Source organism: Ictidomys tridecemlineatus, chromosome 8 (assembly GCF_052094955.1).
Source record: "Ictidomys tridecemlineatus isolate mIctTri1 chromosome 8, mIctTri1.hap1, whole genome shotgun sequence".
Taxonomy (NCBI): Eukaryota; Metazoa; Chordata; class Mammalia; order Rodentia; family Sciuridae; genus Ictidomys; species Ictidomys tridecemlineatus.
In genome coordinates this window covers 53,110,958-53,121,031 of record NC_135484.1, presented here as the reverse complement: position 1 = coordinate 53,121,031, position 10,074 = coordinate 53,110,958, and the positions used below count along the sequence as shown (strand labels likewise).

At 36.8% G+C, this 10,074-nt stretch overlaps 1 non-coding gene across 1 annotated transcript; it reads left to right on the top strand.

The window, feature by feature from the left end:
* Positions 1–1,323: 1,323 nt before the first annotated feature.
* LOC120889406 (U6 spliceosomal RNA) lies at positions 1,324–1,430 on the top strand. The gene has a single exon (XR_005733302.1). It is a non-coding gene; the product is annotated as a U6 spliceosomal RNA (small nuclear RNA).
* The last annotated feature ends 8,644 nt before the right edge of the window (positions 1,431–10,074 follow it).

The following is a 10,074-nucleotide window of genomic DNA, read 5'->3' as shown; positions in this document are numbered from 1 at the left end:
CCTTCATACTGTGTCGGTCTCCTTTGTTGTCTTAACCTTTAGGTCAGATTCTATCAGCTCTGTACGTAGGCCTGTTGAACATGTGAGAAACGTGTTGACTTGATCTGGGCTCTCCTAGCCATCCCCCCAGGCCAAAGACACCTCCAGCCACCATGACCAGAAACACCAGACCAAGAAAGAAATTTAAAAAAAAAGTGGCATCCGCATTCCTGGAAGATCTCTGCGTATTCCCAGAAAAGATATGAATATTCCTCCACTTTATTATCCTATCCCTCCTCCTCATTATTCCTATGCGGTTTCTGCAATCGCTCCACCAGAGTTGAGAAACTGATTTGTGAGCAAAGTTCCCTCTTCTCCTTCATTTGGCCACTGAAGAAAGCCTTTCTCTCTCCTCAGGACTTGTCTCTCAGAGGAGTGTTTTTCCATGGGATGAACTTCCGTTTGAAATGTTTCCCTTTGAAATATTCAAAGCCCCGGCATATTTTTTTTTTTAACAATTTCACTCAGGTTTTTTTTTTCTTTTTCTTTTTCTTTTTTTTTTTGTGTGTGTGTGTGTAGAGAGAGAGGCAGGACATATTTGCCCAACTCATGACTCTGCTATGATCAAAAGCCTCACTCTATATGTACTTTGAATATGCAATCACACACACTGCACATCCTGTTTTCCACACTGGAAAGTCTATATTCCAGATTTGGTTTCATTCATGCATTTGATAATTTGGCTTCTTTTGGTTGATATTCTAATTTTTCAAATGGAAATTTGGGGATCAAATGTTTAAAAAAAAGTGGAAACCCACAAGTCCAAGATCAGCCTAGGCAACATAGCAAGATCCCATTTTAAATAACACAAATAACTAATAAAAAGCTGGAAAGTAGGGATTGCAATGAGTCAACCTAGCTAACAATTGTTTAGGGCAAAGGTCAGGCAGGTCAAGACAGAGACTCCCTGCTGTTGTGAGTAAAGTGGTCAGAGTGTGAAGAAGAGAACACCTCAGCGGCTGTGGTTGTGGCTCAGTGGTAGAGTGCTTGTCTAGCACGTGTGAGACCCTGGGATCCTGGGTTCCATCCTCAGCACCACATATAAATAAATAAATAAATAAATAAATAAATAAAGGTATTTTGTTTTTAAAAAAAAAAAAAGAGAGAGAGAGAGGATAGAGAGAACACTTCAGAGTAACAGTTTAGATATGGGGTCAATCTCTGTATTTATTCTACTTGGGATGGATAGTTTTCATTAGATTTCATTAGATTTTATCCATTTCATCATTAAATATTATTCTTCCATTTTCTCTTTTGGCCTTTTGACCTAATTGAAATATTGTTATGCTCTCTTTGGCAGCACATATACTAAAATTGGAACAATACAGAGAAGATTAGCACGGCCCCTGAACAAGGATGGCATGCAAATTCATGAAGCATTCCATATTTTTAATAGATTCTACTGTCATGTATAACTAAAAAGAAGAAAGAAAAAAAATAAAAGAAATATTGTAAGTGTGAAAAGGGGGGAAGTTGTTTGAAAACCTGACCCCCCCCCCAAAAAAAAACTGTACCAAAAGCTATAAGATCTTTGCATCTATCTGTTTATGTATATGTGCAATTTGCTATATGACATTTTACTATCTGGATGGTATTTTCAAGTTAATTTATAAATTCCATAGAGGAGCTCTGTTTAATTGGCTTAAAGGAAAATAAGTGATTATATGAATTGAGTATTCCTTCAACTCTTGGAAGTACTGAGACCAACTCCAATGTTTTTCAAGTTCACGTGATTTGAGTAAATCTTTGGTAAAGAAGACTAGTTTAATATTGTTGGTTTAATAATGAAGAGCTGCCTTTTCTGTGTTATCAGCAAAAATATATATTTGACTTTCTGTTCTTGCTTTGTTGACAACGGCTTAAGAAGCACATGCTGTAAAAACAGTTAACAAGGAAATAACTCAGGATGGTGGTCAGCTTGGTTTAACATCTCACAATTTTTTCATGAACAATTCACACATTATTGTTAAATACAAGTAAATGAGGTGACCATAAATGGGATAAAAATTTATAAATGAATTTTCATAGTTTCAAGAACTTTTTTTGGGTAACTTGAAAGGTTAAAATTATAATATACTAAATGAAGCAATAGATATTCATTAAATCTCTGAACCTGTCTAAGTCAGTTAAATGTTGAAACATTAACTCTGAACTTAAATTTAAGTTTATATACTTTTGATATCTTTTTATTTGGTAGAGAGAAACAAAGTATTTGGGCATGTTAATAAATGTGGAAATGTATACAATACGTGTGTATTTCTAAATATCAGAGTTACTAAAAGTTCTCATTAATATATACAATTTTTAGAAATAATAAAGTAAATAACTGTGTATACAAAGAAAGTAAGACATATTTCTGGTAAGGAAAGTTATGAGAATGTGTTTTCTGGTTGTTATTTTATTGTTAAGGGACAAAGAATAATTTTTGTCCTAACGTAAAATGACTGGTTGTTTCAAAATGGGAAAGAGGAAAAGTACAGGACAAGCTACAAGGATATAAGAAAGTGGTAGAAGGTTTTTGGAAGAGAACATTTGAAATAAGAATTTTATGTATGGTCAAGATAGTTAAAATTGAGTGAAGTTATTACAGGAATTTTTTAAATGATGCTTAATATCAAAATTACATTTGTATAAAACCAACCCTTTCTCTGTTAAAGAACAAAGTTTTCTTGGTGGAAGTTTTTCTTAACCTTTTAAGTGATCTGCCTTGAAAACAAAGAGCTTACATCTTTTGAAAATAATTCCCTGTGGTTCATGTTATCTTTTTTCCCCCAAAAGTATGAATAATTTATTTCAGGAATAAGATTAGAACACATACTTGCAGTTTTGTGGATGCTCACACTAACCCAGATTCATGCACCATTCCAACAAGTCTCTCCCTGAGCTTCTACAGGTGTTGGTTTCCAGTAGACCTCATGAGGAAAGAAAGACACAAAATCCAGAACAAGGTATTTTCAGATCCTCTCACTAGAGCTAGCCTAGCTAAGTGTCCGTCAAGTTTCTGGCTCAAAAATTCTAAAACTACACATGACTAAAAAATGAAATAGTTTCTCCAATATTTAACTTGTGTTATTTGAATAACTTTATTTATATAAGATGAAATTTACTATTCCTAAAGAACTGATAAAGAAAATCTAACTTGTTTAAAGCCAAAGGATTTAACTTGGTTTAAGCAAACAGAAACATTTTTGTGAAAAGTCCACAATTAATTGGACTTCAAGATTGACAGAATCCAAGGATTTGAGTGATGTTCTTATATCCAAGTGTCTCATATATTAGCTCTGCTAACTTCTTTCTTATATGCCATAGGATTAGCAAGATGGCTGGCCACTGTGCCCTTTCTTATATTTTCTCCTATATAATGCAAGTTCTGGATCTGAACTTTCTCATTGGCCCACCTTGGGTCACAAGCCATACAAATGTCATTTCTGATTGGCCAGTCTGAGTCACATGTCCATCCCTAGACTCAGGGATAGATCAACTCTATTTGGTAGAAGTTCAGATTGGTATTAAGAAAAAAAAAAGGAAAATATACATTGCACAGACAAAAAAGAGCCTCAGTGATAAGCATATGTCTCTCAGGAGATTAAAACAACAAACAAACAAACAACAAAAAAAATGGGGTACTATAGCAGAAGGGATGTAGAGTAGAAGTCCAAGTTTCTTAGTTCTAATGTTAGCTCAACTGGTCCTTGTAAGATATAAATGAGGATGCAGTGAGAGCATTTCATTAACATTTGAATAATACTTGTGGTTAAATAGCATGGTTATTACTCAGGAGGCTGAGAATGTATCCCTTGGGAGGGGAAAAAAATAAAAAATCTGAATCCCATCAAAGAAACTCCAGCAACAAAGTATGTAAACAAAGTTGAAGTAAATATTATATGTCTCTTATTATTATTATCCTAGTCTTTTATTAGATCTTTTGATTGCTTAAAAAAACAAAGTCTTCACAATATTAAAAGAGCTAAGGTTCTTTTTTTCTTTTTATTTAAAAAGGTTTTTCTAGTTGTAGATGGACACAATACCTTTATTTTATTATATTGCTGAGGATCGAACCCAGTGTTCCATGCATGAGAGGCAAGTGGTCTACCACTGAGCCACAACCCCAGCCTGCTAAGGTTATTTTCAACCATGCAATTTTTTTGTACAGTCATCTCTTGGTATCTGTCAGGGACTGATTCCAGGACACCCGTCTTTCCCACACAGGTACCAAAATAGTAGATGTTCAAGTGCCTTATATAAAATGGCATAGTATTTGCATAAAACTTATACACCTTCTCCCATATACTATAAATCATCTCTAGATTGCTTGTTGTATTTAATACAATGTAAATGACATGTAAATAGTTACTGTACTATATTTTTTAGGGAATAATGACAAGAAAAATGTTTGTTCCTATTTAATACAGATTCAATTTTTTCTGAATATTTTTATTCTGCAATTAGTTCAATCTGTAGATACAAAACTGATGAATACAGAGGGCTGGCTATAATTGCCTTTAAAATATTTTGTTAATTTGCATTGTTTCATAATAATCTGTGATGTTGTTGCTTTTCTTTTATTTGTGTGTTGGAGGTTGACTGAAAGTGAAGTGATTTTTTAATCTATAGATAAATCCTCTAAATGATATTCAAGATATATCACAAGTTTGGCTTTAAAATAGATTTGAATTTGTAATAGGCCTTACAATGATTTCAGTAAGTCAGGCATTTGAGAACATAATGTGGAGGCACAATTATGTAATGACTTCTTAATATTCCAAAGGCATAAAGAATTTTTTCAAGTACAGAAAGAAGTTATTAGTCTTTCTACAATGTCAATCTCTAAGAGCTATTCTCCTTCATAGACTACAATATTTTTGTCAGTTTCATATACTTTTACTTTATAAAGAACTCCCGTCAGAAGGAATTTCTAGAGGTTTTTCTCAGGTATATACAGCCACATTTATTGTCATACTTAGAATATCCACAAAGTACAACACATCCATATCCAGATTCTTAGATCAAAGGACTTCATAATTGTCTACTTCGTATATTTAAGAGGTCTGTCAAATTCAAATTCATATTTGTAACAGGATCAATTACTTCATGAATAACTATTAACTAGGAATTAATAATTGTGCCTATGGCCATTTGGATTGCTGCATTTCCCAATTTCAGTTTTTCTTCATTCCTCACCAATTTGCTGGACAAGGTGGGACACTTGCATTCAGCAGAAACTGCCTAATGCCACTGAGCTCCTGTATTGCAGGCCTGGTACCTCAGCCAGCAGCAGGGATGGGCTGTGAACATACAATCCAGTGTTTTAAGCCTTTTGATACTTTTAACAAACTACTCAAAATCAAATTCTATATTGCCAGTCTGCCTGCCTCTCTTTCTTCTTCCTCCCACTCCTTCCCTCCCTCCTTTCCTCCCTCCTTCTCTCCCTTCCTTCCTTTCTTTCCTCAAATTGACTTTGGAACCTTCTAGAGAAACTCTGCAAGTTCTCAAAAGAATCTATCCCTCCCTTTACAAGAGATGATAAACTAATTAGGCTTATTTGACATGGCAAATTTGCATGGGAAACATTGTCAAACAGTGATGTTTAAGTGTTCCAGAAATTTTATGAAATTCCTTTAAGTCTGATGCGTCCTGATACAATGTTATCAGTCATAATTCTGATTATTATGTTAAAATGTTATATGTCACAGAAATAACAAATTTCCATATCAATTATGAGATTATCATAATGAACTATTATTAGATCTTTAATCATGGCCATTTTAAGTCTTGTCACCCACAGATGACAAGTTAATTGTTTTACTCTGATGCTTTCCCCAAAGGCTTTTCAAACAACCATAATCCTAAAGCATTGTGTTTTCAAAGACTCCTGTAAAGGACTCTGGCAAGTTTCTGATCACTTCAGAGCATTCCATTGGACTTGACAAGAACTTTCAAAACTCTAATGAAGAAACCAATTGGCTCATATGCTGCTAACCCAACATCAAGCAAAACAAGAGTTAATTACTTGGGACTAATGAACTGGTGAAATAAAAATAATTTTTAATCATCTAATAAATGTGTTCCAAATTTAAGGAAAAAATTTAAGCTATATATGGCTTAAAGCAATTTAGTAAATCATACCTTTGTAAATAAAATTGAAACATTTATTTTTTTCTCCCTACATCATTCCTCCAGAATTCAAAAACTGTTGGTGAATATTTTTATTTTATGACAAATAGTTATTTGCAAAGTTTCAATAAGAATTGTTCTAAGAGAATATAATCAGAAACTGGCTATATAATTAAGTTTTGACTAGAATGTCATATTTGAGAATGTGCACAGAATACCTGCTTGACGTGTTCCGCAGCCTTATGAAAAGAAGACCCAGGGAACATGAAGATATAATAGAGTTTTCAAGAAGCAAATAATCCACACAAATCTATAGGTATTACAGGCACAGTCCCACATGAGTTCTGGGCTTGGTTTCCTAGCCTACAAGGGCTTTTAGAAGTCAGAGATTCCTTACCAAAAGTTCCAGAAAAGCAGATTCTAAAAGACTCTGTATGGTCCTTCACTGTTCTTACTACCCTGTGCAATGATCAGGCCATGTTTAGTGAGATTAGATCTGTTTTGCCAGCTGATTGATCTTGCTGTGATTGTTTTTGTTGGACATAAGAGTGACTATAGAAAGAAAAAAATATCATGCACACATATTAGATTCTAGCCCTTTTAATTGTTTTTGAGGTTTTATTTGTAAACTTGGCTGAATCTTGAATTCTTTTAGTTTCCTCCAATATGTGGCTGCAACTCTCCAAATTAGCATTTCCAATTTTTTTCCACTTTGCTGTCTTGGAATGTCCAAGACCAAGAACCTCCTTTTTCCTGACACCCTGCAAGCTGAACTAGGCTACTTGAAACAGACTTCAGAAAACATGCCACAGCATTTTCTGCAGGGCCTAGCTTCCTGACACTCCAACTGCAAAAAGTGCCTAGAGCCCAACACCTTGAAATCTGACCATCCTCTGGACTCTGAGAACATGTTCATAGCCATTAGCCCTTGTTTTCCTTTTGTTTGATTTAGTCGGTTGGTTCATGGAAACCCTGGCTGAGGAGCATACTCCCCCACAGTCATCATAGTTTCCTGCTCATAAGGTCTGAAACTCTCCTGGGCAGCCATCTGCCCAGCACCACAGGGTCTCTCTCTGGCTTGAAGGATAAAAAACTCAAGGAAAAGCATGACAACAAGGACATCAAAACCTGGGAGTGACATGTTGAAGCCAAGTACCCAGGATGAAGGTGACAAGAGCAATGCGGATGCCCAGAGTCCTGGTCAGACCTTCACCCCAGAGACAGCCTCACCAAAGGGGAGAGAATTGTTCAACAAAACGGATGAGACATCAATGTTTTGGGCTGTAGTAGGGCCCAACAGACCAGACCAGACCAAAACCAAGTCCTTGATTCTTAAGTTTCATGTCACCAAATCAACCTGACCTAAGAAATCAGGAGAAAACATCATTAGTAGCCATGTGTGAGGCACTGGGTTCGATTCTCAGCACCACATTAAGAATAAATAAATAAATAAATAAACAAAGGCATTATGTCCACCTACAACTAAAAACAAAATTTAAAAAGGAAAGTAACTTTGAAAGGACGGATCTGATTTTTGGTCTTGTGTTGCTTTCTTCAGTCTTTTCTTGTCTATTAACTGTCATTGTTAAACTTACTTTTTCTGAACTTCTTCACTCCTTTAACTTAGAATCCCTTTAGAAATCTATGTGTTCCTGTAGTCAGATGACTTCCAATGTGGGACCCTTAAACCCTAAGTGTGGGGGAAGAGATAGAAAGGGGAAATTAATAATTTATTTTCAAAATTGCAAAGATGCCACAAGGAAATTTACAGTGCCAAAGATAAGGCTGCTAAGCTAAGCACAGTGTCCCATTTCTAAGTTTGGATTGGACTTATGTCAACTCCATATGAGAATTCTGATTATCTTATGCTGATCAGAAGTTTTTGTTGGTCATTATAAATAGACTTGGTTAACAAAAGTAGAAGGGTAAGCCAATTATTACCTAATAAAGCAGTTCATTTTAAACATGGGTGTGGGTCAAAGAGAACAAAATAACAAAGAGATCCCCAGAGATAAAATAAATGGAAGTCTCTGACTTGACTCAGACCTCCCTGGCACAACACAGGGAACGGAACGTGAAGCGGGTCAGGTAGGCCACATAGCAAGTTCTCAGCAGCAACTCCACTTACCCTTTAAACCTACAAATGCATGACAGCCCCGAGCAGATAGCCACTTTAAAGTAAGTGCTACAATTCCAACAATATAAATATAGACCAGCAATGTCTAACAGACCTTCCTGAGATGGTGGGAATGTTCATATCTGTGCAGTCCAAACATGTGGCTGTTGAGTACTTCAAACATAGTACTTTTTTCTTTTTTGGATATGGGTTTTTGCTATGTTCATCAGGCTGGCCCCAAACTCTGGGCTCAAGTGATCTTCTCTCCTCATCCTCCCAAATAGCTAAGATTACAGATGCATGCCACTGTGCCCTACCGGATTTTTAAAATTTAGCTTAATCATACTGCTTAATGTTCCAGATGATAAAGATATAGACATTTGTATCATCAGTAAAGTTAAATTTTTTCTCTGAGATATTCAAAGGGTAAGGCAATCATTTCAAACATTAAATCACAGAATCCCATCTTTAAAAAAAAAAAAAAAGAAGATTGTTCCCAAACCAATTTAAATGTAAACTCACAATATTAATTGGGCCTAGAACTCAATTGCTCCCTCCCTCACTTTCTGCCCAGTTCTCACCTGCCCTTGTCTGCTTCCTGTTCTGGCCCACTGGGCTTTTGGGCACCTCCTCAGAATTGCTAAGGCTGTGCTGAGCACAGTGTGAAAATCAACAACAAAACTGCAAGAGAGCAGCAGCAGGTAATTCCCCTAACCAATGGTTACTGAGCAGCAACCAGAATCCAGGGCTAGATGTTCTAGTGCTTACCTGGGAAATAAAGCGCCTAACACAGATAGGAAAAGACAATAATGTTTATCAATAACATCTTAGCAGATGCTGTACATTCCTTTTCTCATCTTGTCTTCTGTTAGTCCTGTGACACTTATTTCACAGTTTAGTACAGAAGGCTTCCACATAGCTCACCCATGAGCCCACATCAGGAAGTTGCTGGCACCCACATGTAACTGATCAGCTGAGGGTCCTTTTGCTCAATTCAGATAGAAATCATGAATAGGCAAAGTGCAGCGCAGATTCTTTATTAGCAGCTCTGAGCTTTGAATGCTAGCGGCTCCCAGCTCCCATTGTTAGCAACTCCCCTGGCTGCTCTCCTGGTAGCCAGAGCTAGCAACTACTGGCAACAGTCTGGAACTCTACCAGCAGCTGGACCTAGTAGCTCCAGGCAACTCTCTCTTGCTCTCTGTAGTCCCTGACATTCTCTGGCTGCTAGCCACCCTTAGTGTTACCAACTCCAGCTATTGGCCTTAAAAGCTATATTAGTCAGCTTTTTGTTGCTATGATCAAATACCTGAAAATAACAATCTAAGAGGATGAAAGGTTTATTTTAGGCCCATGGTTTCAGACATTTCAGTCCATGCTGGCTCCATTACTTTGGGGCTGAGGTGAGGCAGAACATTATGACAGAAAGGTGTGGGGGAAGAAAGTTGCTCAGCTCATGATGGCCGGGGACAAGATACCTTTGCTGGGCACAACCCCACCCCTTCCAGTAACCTACTTCTACCATTGGGCCCCACTACCTCAGTTTCTACCACCTCCTAATAATGACATAAGCCAAAGCAAAAGTCTCCCGGAGCAGCTATGAGGGGTCTGATACAGCCCCCTAGCCATGAGAACATTTAGGTCAGTCACAGCTGTCAAAAATGGTAGATAAAAAAAAAAATTAGAAGTATGTCTTGGGGTGTGTTGAGTTCCTCTCTTTTGCCTCACAGGCCTGCTTGATATAAGGTTGTGTCCTGCCCTCCAGAGTTTACCATCCAGATGGGGAGGTTGCTTGTTCCTAGACAGCA